Consider the following 24468-nt stretch of genomic DNA (forward strand, 5'->3'; position numbering starts at 1 on the left):
TTTTTCCCCCCTCCTTCATCACTGAAAGCAGCACAACGTTGCATAACAACAAATAGAGGACAAAAGTCCTCACCTCGGGAGGAGGAGGGAGCCCAGCTGGAGCCCTGCTCTCCCTCACACACAGGAGTGAAAAGCACACGCTGAAAATGCCTCACAAAAAGGGAGGCAGAACCCAACCTAATGCACAAAGCAAACAAACACAATTTACCATGCTGGCACCCTGACTGATTCCTTTTTATTTGGTGTTTGACCCTGGAACAATGAGGCTGGATTAACATTCATTATTTGCATTCAAGGAGCTGTCGTGGGGAGCAGGAACTGCTCCAGCACCAGCCTGAGAAACAAGAGAGCCTGGGACACTTGTGGAGTCATTGGCTCTCTCCTTTCTGACCCCCTCCACGGTGCCTAAAAATATTGGACTAAATAAAAGCCCCCCCATGTGTTGCTTTCATGTTGTCAAGCTGGTTTAACAAGGATTGAAGAGCTGCCTGGGTAAACATCACACCGGGGCTCCATCAGCAGCATCCTGCAAAGGGGATGAGGGATGGGAGCAGCCATCCCGAGCATCCCATCCCAGCCAGGCTGCCACAAACTGCACAAAAACACACTCCAATATCACCAGCCCTCCCAGGGGACAGTGCCACATCCCTGCACCCCAGCTCCACCTCCCCAAAAGGTCCCAAACTGGGAGGCTGCACTCAGAGCCTGCATAAAACCTCAGCAGTGTCTCTGTCTGCAAAGGCAGATGCTCCTCCAGGGAATGCAAGATTGTCCTCTGCTTCCATCAAGGCCCATAAAAAAGCAATTGTCAGTAAAGTTGCTCAAAATTATGTATGTTCTGGGAGTGCTGCAGCAAGTATTTTTAAAGCAGCATGTTTAATTCTGAGCAGCTCTGTATGAAACATGGTAAAAGGCAGCAATAAATCAGCAGCATCCAAACTGCCTCTGTGGTGCATGAGGATCAGTTCACCCAGTCTGGAATTCTGTTTGCATCAAAGTAATAACACATTTGCAAAGTGATCAATCGGATTAAATTTAGAGGAAAATGTGTTTTTTACCCAAACAGTGCTTGTCAGAACACTTCCAAGCTAGAACAAAATAAGATTTTACTCCAATATTCAATGCTCCATATTATACATATATATATACAACAAATTCATGTCACTGTAATGTACCTAATTATATAAGGTCATTTCTTATAGAAAAGCACAGGTATAAAAGTTTGATGCCAGAACAGTCTGGCTGTTTATTAATTTACTATTGCAGATGAGAAACCCTCCTCTGCCTGTTACAGGGATGGATGCAATGCACTCCTGCATTCCAGAACAGCAACCTGCCAGCTTACAAGCATCACCCAGGCTGCAGAATGCCAGGCTGGGGCACCCCAAGGCTCAGCCCTCGCCAGGGCTGTGCTGGAGCCTCCTCTGCCTCTCCCAGCACTGCCCTGAGCTCACCTGTTTCCCTGGAGATCAGCATTTGCAATCAGGGCTATAAATACTATAAATACACACAGTAATTGGGCATCTTTGGAAGCAAACCTTCCAAGCCATTTGCCATCTCAGGAATGTTTTAACTTTTGGCTAGAGAATGATTTTGGTTGAAAAAGAATATGAATGTGGCCCTCAGATGGGCTCAGAGCTAAAGTGAGGGGAAATGTGAGGGGAAAGTGATCCCTGGACAGGCCACCGCTGCTGCCAGGGAATGGAGGATTTTATCAATGAATCCAGACTTTGCTGCCTGTTCTCACACTGGGAAAAAAGCTTAATATCACTGTGAATCACTATAAAATAAGAAACAGAGATTATAAACTTATTTCTCACAACCTACTGCTAATGGGCAAGGAAAGGCCCTCAAGCATCAGCTGATGCTGAAGGATCTGAGCCAGCAGCTGCTCCAAACCTCTGCCTGCCTTGTCAGCTCCTTGCAAAGGCTGCAGGATTTACACAATTCCTTTTGCCGAGTCCTGGTGGAGATCTACCAGCATTCAGAGAAGTCATTTACACTTTGTTGGGCTCAGATTATCCACACAGTTCCTACTGACTAAACAGGGAGGTGCAGCTTGTCTGCCAAATAATCAATAATTTATTTTCTGCATAGGTCAGCCTGGACAGGACATGGTCCAGTGGAAAGTGTCAGGAGTAGAATTAGATGAGCTTTAAGGTCCCCTCCAATCCAAACCAGTGCAGAATTCTGTGATTTGTTCCTTCCAAGGCAACCAAAACAAACTGGAAAGAGGCAGAGATGTGTGCACACAGACAGATGCAGTAACAATACCTTCTAACTCCAGCAGATTCTCTGTCATGTCCTTAATTTTATTTATTCTTCCATCTTATCATTTGAAGGTTTCAAGATCCTTTCAAATACTGGTTGTAAATAATGAAATAGTATCTTCAGTAAAATGCCCAATTTTAGGCTATGATTGAAGATACCCATTTACATCAGTGGAATTTCAACTTTGCCAAGCACTGAGCACTTCTCCAGCCAGGAAAAAGGAATTTCTTTTGCACATAGCACTTCAGTAAAACTTTGGCAAGTTGGGCACAAATGACCAGAGAAACAGAAGATTCATATTTAGTTCTTACTGACCCTCAACATCTGACTGGCACAGTGGTAAATCAAATACAATTTCAGGATGAAAACTAAAGTTTCAGGTGCACAGTTAAATACAGCCTGGCAGGGGAGAACAGAGCTTCCTTCCCCTGGCTGCCTCTTGAAGCAGACAGAATTTTCAGCAGGTTCCATCAGATCCATGTTTGGTACCTTGGCACAAACCTGCTTACAAGGTACAGGGACTAATGTCTGCTTTCAGGCCTTGATCTTTCTCCAAAAATTCATATTCCCAAGGAAAAGCACCCCAGTAAATAAATATTGAGACACACTATTAAAAACCCCAGTCACTGTTTTCCTGCAGAGTGCACTGGGAAGAACTCAAGACCCTCAACTGTGCAGGGGCAGAGATGAAGTCTCCCCTCACAGGACAGTTTTAGTGCCAGCAGGGGAGTGGGGCTTTTTAACCCTGCTTGGGGCTGAATTTACTTCCAGAATTTCAACCTTCCCTTGCATTGCAGGCTGGAATTGGGTGTTCTGGCAGAAGGGGGCTTTGGGGAGTGTATTTTAGGAAGAACAAAGGGAAGCAACTTCAATACCGCCCTGAGCAGACTGTGCAGGCAGAATTGGTTTTTGTAAGAACGATATTCCTCTGACAAGGACGTGTGTCTGCTCTCATCTAACACAAAGCCCTTTTGAAGTAGGTGGTTTGGGTGCCAGTGCTGGTGCTCCTGACACACAAGAAAGGGTGGCTGAATGCAGCAAAAGCTTTGTCTGATCTGCATCACTTTGAACCATGAAAGCAGCAAGAGGGAAAACAGAGGGGAAGGCAAGTGCTTAATCCTGGACAGCGACTTTCTTCAAACCTCCTCCAGTGCCCAATTAACTGCAGCAAAGCTGCCCTGCCACAGCACTGGGTGCTGCTGCAAAAGGACCATGAAGCTGCAAACAGATGGAAAGGAAGAGTTTGTCTAGAATTTAGCCAGCATTTCTTAAATTGTTACTTTTATTTCTGTAGCGTTGGCACTGCTGAGATGCCAGCACAGAGGAGCAGCCATCACTCACTCACCCTGGTATTTATGAAGAATTCATGGGGACACCTCTGCAGACACTCTGGCATCATTCTGAAGCACCATGAATTCCACAATCACCTTTTGGGAAGAGTTGGGAACTTTGTTTCCAGTACATTAAGAATGAATGTGGGGGGTTTTTGGACATTCAAGATTCTTTTCTACTGAGTATTTAGGAGTACATCCCTGAGTCCATCCTTACAGACTCTATGCCCACAATCTCTGTCAAAGAGGCTACTGAGCAGCTCAGAAATAAGAATCCAAGTGATTTTATTTAATTCTGGCCCAGCTGAGAAGAGTTGCCGAGATCTGCTTTAGTATCACATCCCCTAACACTGAATTTCTCCAAAAGGATCTCAGACCAAGCCATCGCAGTTCTGGATGATCTGAAGAGCTCCTGCAGATGGAGCACACACAGAATCCCACTTTGCTGAACACAGCTCCATCCCAGAATTAGCAAATTCTTTTTAAACACTTTCCACGTGATTATGCCTAATGAATAAACAAACACACATTTACGATGGGGAGATGTTACGGTTCAAAAAAGCAACACAACATCTTTCAGCTACCCTTTCTCAAAGCCCTAATAAGCCTGTGCATAAATCAAACCCTTCCTTGCTTGGATAGACTCTCACTGAGACGTGCCCATGGTGCTAATTCAGAGCAGAAAACACTCTTATTCCAGGCCACTGCAGTGAAGTGACATTTACCTAATGCAGCTATAAATTTCCTGATAATTAGTGGGCAGCTGATGGTGATGCAAACTGACTAGTGCAGCAATGCCAGTCTCAAACTAGCTCTCCAACACCCACAAGTTAATCAGATTTAAACCCAAAAATTCCCCAAATTCTGACTGGTGCAGTGGCTCAGGGACAAAGGCTGGTGCCACCGAGCTCCCACCAGTGCTGTGATCTCTTCATGGTGCAGACACTGCCACTAACGAGGTGGAGCTCCCCTGAACACTCCATTTCTCACATCAAACAGCTCACATGACTTTTCACTTAGCCACAAGTAATCAGCATTTCCTGAATTCTGCACGATTGTGGGGCAAATGTAGATTAGCTCACTTGGAATCAAAGTAATGGAATTTGGAGGGGTACAAAACGGTGCTTTCAAAAATAACTTGCAAAAGCCACTTCTAAAATTTCACAGCCAGGTTTGAAAGCTTCTGATGCCAAGCTGGATTTTCAATGTTAAGGTGAGCAATTAAAAAAAAGTTTAAAAATAAAAGTTAAGGAATCTGGCATCAAATCCCACAACCTTTCACTCATCACAAAGTGCACACTCAGCAGTGCTGCTTCACTCTTTGTCTCTACCCTAAAAAATAATTCAGTTGGACAAAAATATATTAAGGAGCCTTAATTTTAGTTTTCTTTTTCCAACGTTTACATTCTAATACTTTGGAAGTTTCAGAATTAGAATCAGACTAAAGAGCAGCCTTAGATGCACAGTGAGTTTATTTAACTCTGCAAGAACTACCATGGAAGCTCAAGTAGCTTCTCAGACAGAGAGAAAACACAGACCCATCCTTTAAAATACTTTCTCAAAACAGTCTTTGACCTTTTGGGTGCATCATGAACGAGGCCAGTCAATCAGAGAAAACCCTTCTCCCTGGTTTTTTTTTCTTCGATGAACTGTTCCTTTATCACACTATTTTAGGAAGAAAAAAACCTTTTGGCATGATAGGTCAGAATGTTGTTCTAAAGCAAAGCACGAGCTAAAATTTCATGAGAAAGTTAATTAACATTTGGAAAATACCCCGAAATTCTCCCTGAATGCAAAGGGCCGTGCACATCTGTCACTGGTCAGAAGTGTCCAGCTCTGCACTGATTCCCAGAGGAGGGAACAAGGAGTGCTGGCACAGCTGGCACAGCTGGAGGGGGGCACAGGGACAGTGCCCAGCACAGCTCCCAGCCCTGGGTGGGCAGCAGGCTCAGCTGAGATGCAGGATCACAGTTTGCACTTTCCCAGCTGCACTTTGGGTTTTGTTTTCCTGTTGTTTTGGATAACCAAGCTCAGGGAGGAGGGATGGACGGGTCCAAGTGGAGCATCCTGGGCTGGGAATTGAAGCCTTGAAGAAGACAGGGAGGAAACTCTGCTCAACTTTCCAGACAGCCCCAAACTGGAGGGGGTGTGGAAGAGCTCCAGGGCAGGGCAGCCCCTCGGGGGGACTCAGAGGTGAGACCCCACAGGACAAGTGCAAAGTGCTGCCCCTCTACAGCAGCTCCTGTTGAGGAGCCACAGCTCAGTCCCTGCTGCTCTGAGGAACTCCTGCACCTCACACAGCTCCTCCCTGCATCCACAGCATCCTCACGCCAGCACAAACCTGACAGCAAAGTGCCTGCAGAGATCAGGATGGATTTTAACAGACCCATCTAGTCCCTGCATGAGGAATGCACAGACCAATAAAGGCAGGGCACATTTTTCCACATACTCAGCTTTTATTTCATGCACTAATTATAGCCCAGGCTGGTCTTTAAAAGTGGGAAAAACCACAGAGTTAAAACCAAAAATACTACAATAGGGTGAAATAATTGCATTTATTTTTCTTCTGAATTCCTGATTAATAGAAGTGTCAGACCATGCAGAACCTACCAATGTGCTTTTGAGACTTGTCTCTGGTTACACAGCCAACACTAGATAGGAACTTTCTGACCTCTCTGATTTAAAGCCTGGTTTGTAAGCATTACTTTTTGTCATTCTTTTTCCTTATTAAAAAGGGCAGTGTGGAACAAAGATGATTAAAGATATCAAACAAACACCAAACCTCCTGTGAATGGACTGTTGGAAAATAAAGTACGATTTAATGACGTGAGAAATTAGATGAAACTGTCAAGTTTAAAGAATCTTAAAATGGTTAACAGGTCAAAACATAAAAACTTCTTTATGTATAGACTGAATATAAAGGGAACATGGTAAGTATCTGCCAAGGGTTAATTGCAACCCTGCATGAAAAGCAGTTAACAAGTGAGAGTTAGAACACCCAGGAGGAAAAGAAAAATTTTTCCAGTGCCATGAGAAATAAACAACAAGGGGGAAATATTTCCTTTGGCCACTGTTACCTCCTCTCCAAAAGCTCAGAGGAGCAGTGGGAATGCCAGGGCCTGGTTTGCTCTTGACTCCCTCCGAAACATTTGTCTTCATTACCACTCTTTTTAATCAGGGCTCCTTCATGAGTGTTTCTGCGGGGCCCCCAGGGGCGGCTCCGCGCCGCGATAAATCAGCGGCCGCACCGCAAGGCACTGATCAGCGCTCTCGGGGAAAGAACAACACTCAGCGCCGACCACGAAAGGCTTGCAGCAACCTGAGGGCTCGCTGGCCTCCAGGAAGAAGGGCCCACATCAAAATCATCAGTCACTGAAGCATCCCTACCTCCTAGGCTCGGCAGGACTTGCACTTGGAGATATTATTGAAAAGCGTCCTGCGCGCAAATTGTTCTCGCTGGGTAAAGGGACTTTCTTGATAAAGCTCTCACCCCTTGAGCTTGGTTCCTGCAATTCAGTGGATTGTACTTGTGCCTCCTGCTAGAAAGCATTCAGAGAAACAAACTTGGTAATGGATACCTTGTGCTGCTGTCCTAACGTATCTAGAGGGAAAAAATCAGTGTACAATGAACTGAAAGAGGAGGAAAAGGAAATGGATAGAAGATAACACGTTCCCAAGGCACCTCATGTATTACTGCAATGGAAAAAGAAAATATTTCGTCCATTTCTTTTGTTTTCAAAGGTTATTTATAAACACAACTAAACAGATGTCATCTCAAAAGGAAAATATCTGCATAGGTTATCTGTGCTCACACCCATCCCACTGGATCCAATCCCTTTAAAACTCCTGCATGATGTTCCAGCTGCAGAAACAATTGATATTTCAATAGCTCTTATTATTCCTTAAAATTGTCCAAAACCCCCACGCTGCATCAGGGCTTGCCAAGGACACCACAGAAAAAGCTGAATGCACACCCAAGCCCTTGTGCCTCCCCCAGCTGCCAGCACCTCCGAGAAATAACCCTGGGCTGTAAAACTGAGCACTGGCACCCAAATTAGCAAACTAAGCATCCTCCCATCCAAGGGCTCTTGAACAAAAATCCCAGAGCAAGCTTTTCCAAAACCACAACTGCAGCCATCCATGGGTTTGGTTGCTTTTCCCTGTTGAGGCTCATCTCTATGGTACCTGGAAATCTGGCCCATGGAGATAAAGAGATTGTGGAAAGATCACAGAAAAAAAAAAAAAAAAAAAATCTTCCACTGTTCCTACTTCCAAAACTCAGGAAGGTCCAGGAATCACAGTGAGCTGACTCCAGCACTGAAATTCAGGCTAATGTAGGAAAATCTCTAGTCCTAAACCAACAAACCAGAATTATTTACTGTTGTCTCCTTTTCTTTTGGGGCTATACAAACTGCAGGATGGATTCCCTTTGGGCTGAGGGTGTCTGTGAAGGTATCAAAAAGCCTCCTCATCACTTGGAATGGCAGCACCTTGGGCCTGACCTCTGCCAAACTGTTCCCAAAGCCACAGAAAGCTCCATTGGGACAAAGCAGCTTCTGACTGCAGGTTTAATCCTGAGCACCAAGAAGGGAAGGAGAGAGAGACAACCTTTGCTGTGAACTCATCGTGAACCTGTGCAGAGTTGCAGGCTCACACTCAGGTTTATTACCATGAGCAAGATTAAATATTTACTGTGGTAATTAAAATACAAGTAAATAATCTAATTATGCTTGTTGATGAATAGTAATTTGAATTTTGGAGTTATCTAAGTAGCTATTTTCAGATCACTGAAAGGAGCACAGGGTATTCAGTTAAGGGGACACGCTGTGCTCCAAAGCCCAATCTTTTGAGCACTATAAATAGGTGGTTTAGGAAAGTTAGGGCCGGGTTCTATTAGAGGAGCTGCTAAACCAGAGCGTGGAATGCAGCAGAAATATTCCCTGCACCAACAGTGCTCCTTACTTCAAAGAATTCAATATACCCCAGCACTCCCTTCCCAGAGATGAAAATCGTCATTTGAACTTGTCTGGTCCCACTCCACTTAAATGATCCTTTAATTTCCTTTCTGATCCCGAGCCCTCAGGTGCCCGGGGTCGCATGAGGAGTTCACAGCTCCTCTGCTGAGCTCCTGATCCTCTCCCCAGCAGCCCTTTCCTGTCTCGCTGTGCCTTGCGTGCTCCGCGTCAGCTGCCAGCCCCAATCCCCCTCCTGCAACGCCCCTTCCCCCTCCAGCCCGGGCCTGACAGCCGGAACTGACTTAGGAAGTGCTCTAATGGTTACCAAATTTTTGGGAACTGCCTCAGCTTTTGGGAGCTGAACATGTGTTCAGGGCAGGCAGCATCCACCGGCACCACTTGACCTCACGGCAGCCTTCGACTTGCTGATTTTTCTTTTCCATTTTTTTTTTTTTTTTGTTCTTTTATCCCCCCCCCCGCCCCCCTCTCCTTGAAAAAACAAGAAAACTTTTACCAGATAACACATGATGTAAATGCAAAATTATGTTGTGAAATGACTGCAAACATGCTGTTTTCCAGATGTCTGACGAGACAGTAAAGAACCAGCACAAAGAAGGGTCAACGCTTTCCGTCAGAGACTCTGCTGGGCTCCACGTGAAAAAAAACAAACCCCAAACCCCAACATTCAGATCTCATCAATTCAAGGGGCTCTGCACAGCTGACAAGCTATTTAGGCTTTAAAAAATAAAACGTGAGGTTGCTCTGTCATCTGCCAAATTTCACTCCATCCATAGGTGGTTAAAAGCCATTTGACTGTTAACATTCTATGAATTTCCTAAAGCCATTATTGCCTCAAATGCAAGAGACTGCCTGGGAATCTCTGCTCCTGGGAAAAGCTATCTGAGGTAAGCAGGGCTGCACCCTCTGCTTGCTTATAAACGCAAATCTCCCTGCACAAGGCCCGAACTGTGCAGGACAAAACGATCAAAAAGAGTTGGAAGAAGAGATGAAAGAGCAGAGCAGCTGCCAGGCACTTCCCCTCATCCCCACCGTGCCAAGAATGCCCGACTATTGCCACAAGGAGAAGCAGCTTTTGTTCTCATCCCAGCTGATGCCAGAGGCACAGACACATCACCCTGGCAAGCTGGGAGCAGGGGCCATCTCTGCATCCACCCATCAGCACTGGCAGGGCTGCAATTCCATTTCTTTCCAGCTCTGCTTCCTCTCCCAGGACACAAACCTGTCCTGTTGGGCCAGGCCATCAGCAGCAGGGATTATAAAATTCTTGCTACTCTTTTCTTCTCTCCCTTTTTCCACTCAAGCAAATTTTATGGAGTACACAACTTGTGATGGGCTGGGTGACGCTTTTTACAGAAATTCAACAAATTAATCTTGAATGCCAGCACGTTTCTACGCAGGAAAACACCAACCATAATTCACAGACAGCTGTGCAAAAGTGGAAGCTGCAGTTCCAGACCCACTCATTTGTTAGCATGGGATCCACCCTGTGCAGGATCACTTTGGACACCTTTTAAAGACACATGGTCATGAATGACCTGGATGTCTGCGTGGTGCCTGCAGCTCAGTGAGGCCAGGCTGCTGCTCTGAACAGCCTCTGAGCAGCTCCAGGCTGCATCCCTGAGGTTCTGGGAGCAAGGAAAGGCATCCCCTGAGATCCCCTACACGAGGACACCACGGCGTGATTCCAGTGAGTTATGGTTTGTCTTTATGCGAAAGCAACACCACTGAAAACATTTTAACTGCAGACAGAGCACCTGTGGATGTCTCTGAAACTCCTGGTTCTGTTCTAGATGCACTCATCAATTCCCCTGCAGACAAACCCCAAGCCCACAATGAATTCATTCACTGCACTCAGCAGCCAGCAGTAGCCAGTAGTTGGCAGCACGGTCCCTCCACCTCAGCCACAAGCCTTGGGGAAATCTCCCCTGGCTGGCAGGAATCTGCATCTGACAGTATTTCAGGAACATATTCGTTCTCCCTCCCTGCAGTAATCAGGATAAAAAGTTCCTGTGCTCTGCCTGCCTCTCTGACAAAGCAGGATGCTCCTCTTCCAGGAGAGTCTGACACACGAGGAGCTGGATTTCCCTGTGTTACTGAACCAATAAAATCCACAGCTTGTCTTTCTCTGTGTTATTACAGCACTAAAATATTGCAGGAACTGAAATATGTACTTAATTTTATTTACAGTGAAGGAAATCATTCATTTGGTTGTGAAAGAGTTAATAAGGAAGAAAATCACACACAGTGCGTGTTAAAGGTTAGAGGAATAATCAGTCATTTGAAAAACACTACATAAACATTTTTCCGGATGCAATTTTCAGTCCAAGGATACATTTCCCAGTAGAAATCAGCAGCTAAAAAGGAAATCATTTAGTCTCCATAAGTGCCAAATTGTATCCTGATTTTTCCTGGTCTGGCTCAACTTTCAAAACTAGTGGTTCAACTTCTGCAATCTTTCACCCAATGACTATATAAACACATCCTTATAAGACAGACATAATCCTTGGGTGGGCCAATTTATGTTGGATTATGAAAATACTTAGAGTACAGAATCGTATAATGACTGTTGTCCTTTGGTTTCCACTGAAAGGAAAAAATCCCCTCCAACACAGACAGTGTCTGCTCCTTCCAAGGGCTCTCCACGACACCCGTCTCTGGCAACTGTGTCAGCATCTCCTCAAAGTGATTAGTACCACCCCATTTATTATTTAGTTATCACAAGCTCTGTTTTAATGACGCCTAATGTGACATGTATCTATTTTGAGCTTCCACGTGCAGAAGGAAAAGGAAAATAATCCCTGGCAAATTGTCTGCACATCAGTGTGGTGAGTCCCTGCTGCACAAGGGGTGGGGGCAAGTTGTTCCCCACCCCAGGCAGAAAAAAACAGTTCTCACTCTCAGAAATCCTCTGGCTACTCTCTGTTTGGTTAAAGGTTATATAAATAGTAGCTTTAAGAAGGATAAAACAATCTCCATACAAAGCAAACATATTCATTGGTAATTTATTGCTGCCTGATGCACATATACACATACCCAAGTATAGATGTTAAATCCAAAAAATTATCTGTTCCTGCCTGCTTGTGCTTTCAGCAATGGAACTGAGGAACAATGGAAACTTTTATTCTTTGTGGAAAGGTAAATTCTGTTTTTTCACTTCCCCTCTGAAACTCTAGAGTTTTTACAGGCAACTACAAAAGTCAGCGTGTTAAAGCCAACAGTATCCCATCTTCAACACTTCCATGTGGTAGAAAAAAACTTTCCTTTCCCTCCAATGTATAAAGTTATGTGAAAGAAGACATTTTTTTCAAGTCTACAGAGAGTAAAGAATAAATTATAGTGATAAGATCTGGAAAAGTTTGGTTGGAAGTTAAGAGATTTTCACATCTGTGTCTACACATCCATGTCTTGGGAATAATGTATCTCGAGTACCAGTCACATAAAAATGCAAGAAATTGTTCCTCTCTCAAAGGCAGCCAAATCATTCATTGTACTCATGTCTACACTTTGACTGGTAGCTTCCAGCAGAGATCTGAGCTAGCAAACTCCAAGGCTTCCCCCGATTTCAAACCCTGCCTGTTTAACGTGTGGCTGCATTAAAAAATACATAATTAGTAACATATACACAGCTTAATTCACCATGGCATTATTCCCTCTTTGAGCTGGAATAAGTTAATTTATTCATGCTGTTCAAACATAAACTGAGTGATAGTGTAGGGGCTGTGCCTGTAACACCCTGAGCCTGATTTATATCCCTGCAGCCAGTGACCATCCTTCCCTTGTTTCTGAGGGCTTTGGGATTCTCTGCTTTTCCAGGCAGATTCTCACACTGTGCTGGGAATAACAGTCCAGTGTGGTGTCAGCCAGGCTGAGAAATTCCTGCTCATTTATTGAAATCAATGTGGCACAGCCTTTCATGCCTGGTGCAGAACATTTGGCATCCCCTGGCAGGAACAGAAGGAACTGAGCTGTTTGAAATGCTCCTCAAAGCTTTCCTGAGCCAGCTCAGGATGGGAGGACAGCTGAAAATAAAGCAAAATGTGCAGCCTAACCCTGTATGGGCATTGCCCCCTGCCCAGTACAGCTGCTCAGGTAACAGAAACATGATGCACACCTTGACACACATTCCACAGCTTTATTTCCATAAAAAAATAAAATTATTTCAGCCATCAAGACTCCAATGCTTTCCTCTGGCTGTCTTGTACAATGTAGGATTTATTTACACAGATTATATAATGATCTTCTAATTCACAGATATTAATACTAATTAACAAATACCTCATATGCCAGAGAACACACACTGAGATCCTCCAACAATGAAATGTAAGTACCTCAGATGCTCACTTTATCCTAATTTTTGACAGGGCAAAACATCCCAACAGGTTCAGCAGGGCAGAATTGCATCAGGCACACTAAGAAATGCCCCAGTAGCTCTTTGAGGCACAAAAGAAAAGTTTTTGTTCAAAATCAAGAATTTCTGGCTGACATATTTCACGTTCCTTTTGGATTTAAAACACCCTGCTCTGAAAGCCACCATTATTTCCAAGTGAAGAAAGAAAAGGGAATTTGCCCCATTTCTCCCCACTCCTCACTCTGCTATTGTCCCCTGTATCTATTTCCAGGAAGCCAGATTCATTAGGGTTAATCTGCCTACTAAATGAATAAACAAAGGATTTCTCTGTCACTGAGGGGCCAGGTGAGCTGATATCATCTTCTAACCCAGAAAATCACCCACAAAAATACAGAGCAGGAAATTACCTGCTGCAATCCCACACCTGGGATCATTTGGCAAGTGCCTTAGAAATGTTGAGTAGATGACTGAAATCAAACTAATTATGTGGGGTTTTTTTAATGCAGATCTTCTATCAGGAGGGAAAAAAAGGCCTTTCTGAAAATGTGATGTAAAAAGGGCTTGAATGTCTTGGTTGCCTCACTTACTAAAAATGCAGAGAACTTCCCTGGATGAAAATGTTACAGGATTTGTGTAATTAAAATATTCTGCTTCCTCACAATGACAGTCACCTCTGGCTGTCCCCAGCAGTGCCCACACTGCACAAACAGCCAGGTTTACAAATTGCTGCTGTGAGAATCTAATGAAAGATACAGAAATAGGGATTTAATGGAGCTGAGATAAATACAATTTCTACCACCACAACATCCACCTGCCCAGGGAACTCATTCCTCACCCAGACCAAGTTCCAGGAGCTGTCAGGTCTCACATTTCTGGTGGGGGTCCCAACTTTGGGAGCTGACACCTGAAGGATGAATGGAGATCTGGAAAAGGTTCAGATTTTACTTTCCAGATCTTGTGGAGGAGTAAATCAAACCATGGGATGGTCTGGGTGGGAAAGGACCTTAAACATCATCAACTCCCATCCCCTGCCATGGGCAGGAGCATCTCTCACTACCCCAGATTGCTCCAAACCCTGAACACTTCCAGGCATGGGGCAGGCACTTCTCCAGGCAAACACTGACAGGCACCAGGAGCAGGAAGAGAGGTTGGGGGAATTTACCAAAAAACTCCAGAGATGAGCCAGGAACAAGAATTCCTTCAATGCAGGGTGTGAGCTGGGCATGTGTTAGAGCAGAAAAGGAGCCAACACAGGGATTAAGAATACAGAAAACACTGACAAAGGTGAAGATGTGCTCAGCAGCTGTGACTGGAGGCAAGAAAATCTGAGGAAAAATGAAACAAAAATGGGAGGGGTCCCAGGATGCAAAGAAAGAAGGCACAGCTGGGTAGAAACACAGGCACAAAGCCCAAAATTCAGAGCTTGGAAATGCTATGGAGGAAGAAAGGGCAGGACTGGAAGCTTTGGGCTAAATGCTGCTCCCAAAATTACCCAGCAAAGTGCTCCCTTCCCTCCTGCAAACATGGATTGCATTTGATGTTCCTTCTACAGCAAGCAAGAAGAGATAAATTAAAGCTGAGAACCTCGAGAGGGCTTTGATCCTATTGCCTGCAAATATGTATAAGGATATTTTCTCCAGACATACTTGTGCTATATATGGGAACCAAATGCTGACTAATCATACAAAGCCTCTGGTGCCTGAGCACAGCTGGGATCTGCACAGAACACTGCCACAAGGGCCCAGGAAAATGGGGAAAACCAAGAAATTGCTGAGAAAGAGGAGAAAATGGTGATCAAAGGCACTAGAGGCCCCATCAGAGAGGAGGGAGAATTTTAGGCTGGTGAGCTTTAGGATCCAATTGACACATTTATTCTTGTATTACTGAAATTCAACAGGCCAAGTAATGATTATCCCTTTTCCGAGAGAAAAATGATCCTATCTGAGACCTGCTGACTCAGGACAGGAGCAATGGGATGCAAAAGGCTGTATTTTGGTTTATTGGTTCATAGACAGCACCAGCTGGCAGGGATGGAGCCATTTAGAGCTGTTCATCAGGACATGGCCTCATGTCCCAGGCACAGACAGGGATGGGATGGGGACAGAAGCTCAGATGTGGCATTGTCACTGTGCTGATGGCCAGGGCACAGTCAGGGCCTCACAGCTTGAGCGTGCTGAGGAAATGGGGGTTTCATTTCTCTGGGTACTCCTTATCCTCTGAAGTGGGAGAAACACCAACTCAAAGAGCAGCATCAATTCTTGCCTTTCACTTAAAGTGCTCATCAGCGCGGCATAGCTAATTAATGCTTTCAATAGGTGTTAAAAATTCCTGGGCTGCAAGGCAGTAAATGCATTATGAGCAGGCAAAGGCAAGTGGCTCCAGTTTAGAGGCACAAAGGTGAGATAATGGCCTTCCACATCACTGAACTGTCAAGCTCATTTAGCACAAAGCCTGGCATCTGGAGATTTCAAATCATACAGCCGTTTAAAAATATATAGAATGTTAAATTAAATGACAAACACGGGACATGTCACCTTTTACAGGCAGAAATGTAAAACCAAAGCATATGTTCTCCAACTGGATTTGCTTCAGGATCAGCAATATTTTCGTAACCTCATTAGTTTTCTTGACTTGGTTTTAAACATGCAAGGATGGATATACAAATAAGTTACAGGTCCTCCACGTGACATCCTCAATTATAAGTCAATCTTTACCAGCAAAGTAAATTAAGAACTGGAAGTTTAACTCTTGTGGAAGGTGAAGACAATGAGGAAAATGTCTGAAGGCTGTTAGGGATGCAACTTTGTGTAAATCCAAGAGATGAGTGCAAATACCCCAGTTTCAAAGCTGCATTTACAGTGTGGCTCTGTGTGTGTCAAACTGGCCCTGCCAGCCCCAGGGCTCAGAGGCAGCAATGGACCCAAGCTCTGGTTGTGTGACAGAGCCCAGGCTGTGGCTGGCTCCTCACAGGGCAGGTTTGAATGTTGGCACTGTGTCCTGTCACCTCTCTGGTGGCAGTGCCACACCAGGGCAGCTCTGTGGGACGAGGGGAAGGTGACAAACCCCAGTTCCCTGCACCACTGGGTACCTCTGCATGGTGCTGCTGCTCTGCACAGACCAGCTCTGTGTCCCCTGGCAAAGGAACACCCCTCACCTGTCCCTGGCAAAAGAGACACCCCTCACCTGTCCCCCATGCCAATTCCATGTCCCCTGGCAAAGGGGACAGCCCTCACCTGTGCCCTGTCCCCACTCCCTGTCCCTCCCTGTGTCATGACCCGCGCGGGCGCTCTCCCTTCACGCCTTGCACAATCCCTCACTCAAGGGTTATTAAAAGGCCAGAACTGGGCCAATAAAGCTGATTTTATTTGTTCACGCACAGCAGTGGGGGAGTGCTGCCTGCTGATGGCACTGAACAAACCAGGACACCCCCAGTCTGAGCTCCTTGTCAGCTCCTGCTGGAGCAGCTCTGAGTTTATCAGAGCAGTGCTGGAAATGGTCACATCAGGCAGAGCTGGTGCCCTTCCATCTTCATCTCCTCAGCCCCCAGCAAAAACCATTTTACAGCATGGGGAATGTTTGATATACCACCTAATCATCACCAATTAATAACCTCACTGAGCCCTGATCACCTTTAAGCTGTGCATCCTCCCAGGACCTTCCTCTGCAGGAACCAGCACAAACCAACTGCAGTACAATTTAATTTTTTTTTTTTTTTTTTTTTTGGTCAGGCAGATTCACAAAGTTTCAATCATGTTCCATTGGAGAGAAAGGAAAAAAGCATGAGCCAAACTTTGAAATTAAATCATGAAATAGTGAAGCACTGCTGGCAGTTCAGCTTACTGGGCATCAAAGTTTAAACTTTGCTTTCAACCTCAGTTTTCCAAACACACTGTCACTCACCATAATATGGGTTAAAAATAAGAGAAAGCAAAGATGAAATGTAAATGATTTAAATGCATGCATATGTTCTTTTGTAAAATGCATAATGCAGCTGCAAGATTTTTCCTCATATTTTGGACACAAATCAAGGGGGAAATGGTTCACTTACAATACAGTGAATTTTTTATCTAACTTCAGTGCTGAGATGCAGCTCCCTGCAAGCATTTCTGTGTATACTGAGTGTTTCTTTGCTTTTATTTGGGTTTTTTTCCCTAGAGTTTAAACACAAACACCAAAACCAAAAGACTACCAGAGCACTTTTTGCTTCTCCAAATTCTTTCACACCAACTTTCTGCTTGTTATAAATCCACCAGCAACACAAAAACTTTGCAGATCATCTACGGCCATTTCCCACATCTTACATTCAATCATAAGTAAAATCATCCTTATTTTTAAAATATATTTTAAGTGATGGGCAAGAAGTAGAGTACTCAGTGGTTTGCTCAGTAAATAACAGAGGCAGGGAAAGGAGCTCCTGATTGTCACCATCCTCCTCCTCAGCTGCTCTGGGGTGCAAGGAGAGTCCTGGAGCTCCCAACCTCAGCTCTGGGGCTTTTATTCCTGCTTGGGGCAGCCCAGCTGGGATGTGCTCGTCCCAAAGGGAACATGGTGACCATCAGGAGCTCCTTTCCCTGCTCTCTGCAGCAGGCACTTGCTGGCACCAGCTTTGGCTTTTCAGAGCTCTCCAGGCAGAGCTGGAGCAGTAACCAGCACCCAATTTAGCCTGGCTTGTAATAAAAAGTGAAAGTTGAAAGCAATGCAAGCAGCAGATAAAGAACTATTAAAATCTGGCTGGGGTGATGCCAGGGATGGAGTCCAAGGCAGGGGAGGAGCCACAGCCCCAAGCCAATGGCTATCCCACAGTGGGGGATAATTAAGGAAAACAAAATATTTTCCATCTGTTTCTTTACCCCTGACGTCACCGAGGCAATAAAATATATACACAAGTGAGCACCAACAGGCTGTATTTCAACCTAAATATAAATATTTATTCCCAGCAGGGAACATCTTTACTCCAGTGAGTAGCCAGGGTGAGGAGGCTGTGATTGGAGCACCCTCAAGGTATTAAACTGCACCTTGGAGTAGATGAAATGCCTGGCTCATTTATCATGCCAAATAGCTCAGTTTTATGTGTCACATCCCCAAATCCACACTTCTGCTCACTCATCCTTGTCACACTCTAATGGACAACTGCTAAACCTGCTCCTTTTGGATTAACAGTGGTGAAAATAAGTGCTAATTAAAAATTACAGCAGGAGGAAGCTGAGAGACAATAGGAAGGGTCTGCAGAGCCCTGAGGACAAGGGCTGATGTTCTGGAAGACCTCCTGAAAAGAGGGCAGGACAAGCTGCAGGATCTCAGGAGGATCAGAACCAGGATCCTGAAACCATTCACATCTAACAGAGACTGCAGGCCAAAGTAGCAAGAAGAAAAACTGAGGCATATTCAGATGTTTTCAAAGCAAACATGGGAAATGGCGAGCAAACACTTTGAAAGATAAAGCCTAATTAATGAAATCACTAAATAAAAATGTCTCTATTATAAACTGATCACAAATAAAGCTTTCCCTGAAACAATACTCCCTCCAAAACTCAAACACTCTTTTATTTGCACATCCGTTTTAAGGCCATTTCAGGCAGTCTAGATTATTAGATGAGCTTAGCATATGTTACAAGCTTATAAAAATATAAAGATTTGCAAAATGCCTCCTTTAAGCAGTGGAGGAAAAGAGCAGAAATGTCAATGCACACGCTGCCTGCAAATACCAGTGGTGTGTTATTTCTGTGCAATCTCTCAAAACACAAGTACAGACACTGAGGTTTCTGGATCTCTTGTAAGTTTAACAGTAGCTGGGAGCTCTTAGATCTCCAGCTATAATAAATATTGTATCCTACAGGAGCCCATCGGGAATCTCAGCTCATGTGTTGCTCCACAGAAGATTGTGGTGTCAGATATGATTAGAATCAACACTTCCCACTTCTTCAGAGCTTTAAAGCTACCTACACACAGCATTAACAGCTGCTAATCACAGGTAATTAAGGGGCACATCAGAATCTCCTATTAATAATGAGTTTTTGTTAACCAGCACAAAACACCCAGGATAATAAGATTATTTTTTCCCCCCGAAACAAACCCATGGCATTTCTGTGCTCACACCGTGCTCCAGCCCAGTGCAATTGTTCAGCTGATGTGAACTGAAGGTGCCTTCCCCAACTGGAAGGTGGAGGCTCACACTTGAGCAGTGAGACACTGCAGGGGCTGCACTAATGGAGCCTGAACACACGTCAGGCAGGTTGTGTGACACAGGAACAACTGCCTGGGAGCAGCAGCACCGTGCCAGGGACCATTACCGGGGCCCCGGGGCCACACTGCAACTCATCCTGCTGGGGAAGGAAAACCCCATCCCCTGGATTTTAACCATTCTGGGGAGGGCACAGCTCACCCAGGGAGCTGGGACATAACACAGGAATTGCTGGGCCAAAAATCACCTGGGACAGGTGAACAGGGAGAGCAGCACCCCAGGAACCTCACCTGCTTAAAGCCAAATTCCGCCTGACACAGCAGGGCCTAGGAATTTAGAAATTGCTGAGTTTTGATTTTCATCCCCACCACTGGAATCAGATGCACGCAGCAGTGGTTTTTAAGCTGATACAGGCTTGGTTTGAAATGCAACCATCTCAGAAGAGATGAACTGCTTCAGTCACTGCCAGACTGCTCAGCTGTACCACAGGCACGCTGGGATGAGGAGACTCCTCTGTCCCTTGCAGGGCAAAGCTGCCCCACATCACCCATCACCACACTGTGCTGTGGGGAGTGAGCTGCCACCTCCAGAACTGACTGAACCACCCACAATCATCACAGGCCGGAAAATTAAATCAGCATCTAATGATTCTGCTGCCTTTCACTGACTGCTGCCATGCCTGTCCTCTCCAGTGTACTTCTCCTGCCTGCAGAAAACACCCACCAGTGTTTGCAGACATTAATGATGCTCCATGGGCCCCTGCAGCTGAGTCTTTTCCCAGTCCAGGCAGAGATCCAGCAGCAAGTGCCCCATCAGTAGTGTCAGGTCATTTCAATTTCTCCTCACATCTCCCCAGTCCATAGGGCATGGCTGTTTGCAGATGTAATCATGAACACTGCACTGGCATCTTGGAGCCTGGTGGAGTCACTTCTGTCTTAAGGCTCTCTTCAAAAATCATCAGATAACATTTTCTCAAATTAGATGAAATAAATCAAGTTGAAAACATTCTAAGTACCAGGATTTTGCATTATGCAGCTCATGCGCACACACACACTTAGCAAGGCAGATGAGCTGGATGGAGACAGCAGGAGCACATGTGAGGAAACAAAGATACCTGAGATATCCCACATGCTGTCACCAGGCAGGGAATAATGCATAAAATGTTATGCAAATAGGTAACATAATAAGCATTTTAAATAGATACATTAACAGGATCAGCACAGAAGTTACTCCAGGAAGGAAACATAACTTAAACTCATGTAAATTCAGGCTGACAGGACGAGTAATACAAACCAAGCAGTGCTGGGTTGGTTTTTCTGTGTTCCTGAACAGGTGATGCCCCCTAAGAGCAGCTTGTTCTCTGCCCATTATTAAAACCTCTCAATTACTGTGAAGAACAGCCCAGGGGCCAGAGCCCTTTCCTTGCCTTCAAAGCTCAGCATTATCCCCTGCAGCCCCGAGTGCAATCTCTATCTGCCACAACAAACCACCTTTATCCCAGGCAGGTAATTACAGGTTCAGGTCAAGGGCTGCAGGCGGATCCATTTCATGGCAGGGAGCTCAGCAGCCCCGACACCCGAGCCGTGCGAGGGGAGCCCAGCCCTGCCTCAGCCTGGCATTCATCGCCTGTGGCAGCAGGGACAGCCTGGGAATTCACCATGCTGGTGACTTCATCTGCCAGCTGCATTCACACATCTTTACTACCTGAATAACTGAGCTGCACTGCTCCCAGGCAGCACTTTGTGCTCTACAGCGTTTGGGAATAAATATTTGATTGTGCGTACAACAGAAAGGAGCTCAGATGGTTTAGGGTGTGATGGCAGAAGCGTTTATTAAACTCCAAGTGAGAGCATTGCTGGACAGTAAAAATTTGTCCCGTGGTCTGTGCCTCACAGGTGTGGTGACGAACAATAAAAGGACAACTCCCTCCCCCACAAAGGCCCAGTCAATTCTCCTGTTCATTAAACCCTCTGCAGGCAGAACTCTCTGTCCATGACCAGCCAGTCACACACAAAAGAGAGGGAAGTACTAAATTACAAGCTGATTTTAAGTGGGCATTGATTGAAGTAACCAGAAGAGAGCTTAGTATTGTCAGAGTTTCATACAACAGTAATAAACAATCTTCATTAAAAAATGATGTGTGCATCCCCCTGCAGCACAGCACTCACCAGGCTTCAGCTGAGAACATTAAGGTTCCCCCCACCCCACACACAATTAATGAGGAAAAGAATCCTCAGGATCTTTTTTCTCTACAAATTAATTTTATTCATTAAATAATGCCATTCACTGAAATCCTTCCCACTCAATTTCTGCATTTATTTAGGCAAGAAAGAAACAGATTTATGATTCTATTCTGTGACCTCCTCCCAGCAGGAAAGGAAGAGGTTGATGCAGAAAAACAGATTAGACAATTCCTCTGCCAATGTTCTCATCCTGCACTAGCAATGCAACCAAATCATTACTTGGCTGATGGGTAAGTGTGCAAAAGCTCTTTGTGTGAGGGAACAAACAAGGCTTTCCACAGACAGACACACAGCCACTTGTCTGAAATGAGCAGGGCCGAGTCTCTGAGCACACCTGAGGACCTGAGCCCACACCTGGGTGCAGCTGAAGCCAAACACTCAGTGCAGCTGTGTGGGCAAACTCCCTGACCAGCAACTGCTGCAAAACCCTTTCCTGGAGCTTTTCCAGCTCTGCAAGCTCAGAATTTACTGTACAGATACCCTAACCTACCCCTAATTTCTGCATCTCTCACTATTCAGAGAGCCCCACCAGGTTTGTTTTTTCAGATATGTCACACATATGATGTATGTCATCTCCACAGGTCACAGAATGACAATTCGGAGAGGTGCTGGTTGGGGTGGGTGTGTGAAGATGTGACCTTCAGCTGCAGCATCACCTGCACACTTGAAGGTTCCTGTTTAGTTTCTGGGCTCATAAATAAAACCTGACCCACTAAGGCTTAACCCAAAGCCAAGCCCAGAGCCTGAGCACACCTTTGGGGAGGAAGGACAGACAGACAGACACCCCACCCCCTGCCTGCTGCACACAGTGAGCAGCTCCTGCCTTGCAGTGATTCTGCTGCTGCATTATCACCAAAACCTTCCTGCTTTACAGAGATTTAAACTCACTCTTGTCCCCCTTTAACATTTCCAACTCCAATCTGGAGCAGCATCTGGAATTCCAGTGCATTTCATCCTTCAGGGTACATTCTCTGTGATGCATATGACTCAAATATGTGCACTGAGGGACAAGTGTCCAGTTGCTTTAGGTGACTGAATTTTTGCAAACTTTTCTTGAAAAAAATTAACCAGAGAAGAGTCTTAGGAGAATTTTGAGTTGAGAGAACCAAGCTGTAATATATATATTTAAAATACATCCAAGTAACCTTTACAGATTCACCCACCTTGAGAATGCCACTGTAAATTTTCATTATTGATAACAGCATTAGAATTTTGCACTTTTTAAATGAAGACTTTTCCAAGTGATCCAATGAGATTGTCCTTAGCACACCACAGCTTTACAGACACATGAGAAAAAAACATGCTTAAAAAAAAAAAAAAAAAGGCACACAAACTGCTTAATAAATGCACCAAGAAAATTGTCACCAAAGGGGGAGAGGGAAGGAAGCTATTGGGGATGGCAGAAGGATAATGGAGATGATAAACATGTACTTGGAGTCTTTTGATAGGAAGGAGAAGTGATGAGTCAGATAAGCAGAGGCGCCACACGGTTGCATCTCCAAGCAACAGGCAATCAAAGCTCCAGATAAAATCTTCATAAAGTGCAACAGGCCCCAGTGCAGGGCCAGAGCTCAGCAATCACTTCCTGGTTCAGCTCAGGCAGCAGAAATTTATGACCTACTTAAAAATCCTTCAAACCTAAAAATGTCTTTTCCATAAAGAACATCAGCAACGTGGGAAGAGCAGGAAATGAGAATACTCAAAGTGGTGGACTGGAACACAAAAAGCCAATGCTGTACATGAGTGGTGTTAAAACCAAACCCTTCCCATCCACAGCTGAGATTAATGGAGTTTTCTGCACATCTCACAGGTGGGAGGAGAAGAAAACAAGCATAAAATCCTCTTCTTTCCTTTGCTGGGCCCTGTTACAAATACAGTTTGAAATCTCAAAACCAGTGTATATATTTTCCTTGTGTCTCCTTTACTCTGCAACAATTCACACCCCTAAACCATCACACAATTCAGACTCTGAACCCCTAAGTCCTGCATGGGAAAGAGTGAGGATCAGGGAATACAAAACCTGCAAGGAGATACTAAAATCCCTGAATCAAAAATCAATTCCAACCCAACCTGTCTGGGTGAAGCGAATAAAACTCTGCCATCAGCACGTCCCTGACAAAAGCCATGTATTGTTTACAAGAAACTTATGGAGTGCTATAACCAAACTGAGTCATACTGCACAGTAAATTTATTCTCAGTGTCCTAACAATGTATACAATGGATTTTGGCCATTTTAATATAGACACACATGTTAGAGGCATTACAAATGAGGCTTCACCACATTCACATGAGTCAGTTCATATTAAACCCCATCCACACCTGAGGAGTTGTTCAGCATGGAGGAGGCACAGCCCTGTGTGCCCATTGTTTCTGCTGTGGATGGGGTAACACAGCTTTAGAAATGCTGCAGTTACAGAATGATCACATTTCAGAATTACTGCACAGCCCTGTTACAGGTGAAGGCACTGCTCCTGCACAGGAGGGAAAATCCCCACCCTGACAATGCTGATATCTCTGTATCAGCTGATAGTGAGCACAGCTCTGCCATTAATCACTCTGAATCTCAAGTGTCACAAATACAGCCTGAAGCTCTCCTATGATTCCAACTTGGAACCTTTTAGGAGCAATAAGCATAGATGAACTTGGCAAAAAAAAAATCATAACTGATGCATTAATATTTTCTTCTGTATCAAACAATTATTTTCAAAATTACTTTGCCATGTAGTAAAACAAACAAATTCCCCTTCAATAACCAACACCAGATGTTTGTCTAAGCCCAACAGGAATTAATTTAACAACTTTTAAATATTTGAAATGGAACTTATAAGGACAATTCTCAATATCCAAAGTAAATGTGGTTACTATTGAACTCTGTTATAAACACATATATGAAATATCCTGTAATACCCAAATAAATTCATTTGGCAAACAATGAAGTATCTTGGACTCAGCATTTATATCAAACAGCAAACAGAGTCTGAAACAGGAGCTTTTATTTTAACTCTCTTTAAACCAACCTTCAGAAACCCCTTTCTGTATGTGTTACAGTCTCTTTTTACAGTTTAACCTCAATCCAATCAGGAGTCTCCAGGGATTTTCAAATGACTGAAGATTAAAA

The 24468-nt window shown here is 44.6% G+C and overlaps 1 protein-coding gene across 8 annotated transcripts in view; it reads right to left on the reverse strand.

Moving 5' to 3' along the window:
- BCAS3 (BCAS3 microtubule associated cell migration factor) overlaps positions 1-24468 on the reverse strand; it is a 296812-nt gene that overhangs the window by 145971 nt on the left and 126373 nt on the right. The window lies entirely within an intron of this gene.

This window comes from Melozone crissalis, unplaced genomic scaffold (assembly GCF_028551555.1).
Source record: "Melozone crissalis strain CALT ecotype California unplaced genomic scaffold, PUWL_Pcris_2 ptg000057l_1, whole genome shotgun sequence".
NCBI lineage: Eukaryota > Metazoa > Chordata > Aves > Passeriformes > Passerellidae > Melozone > Melozone crissalis.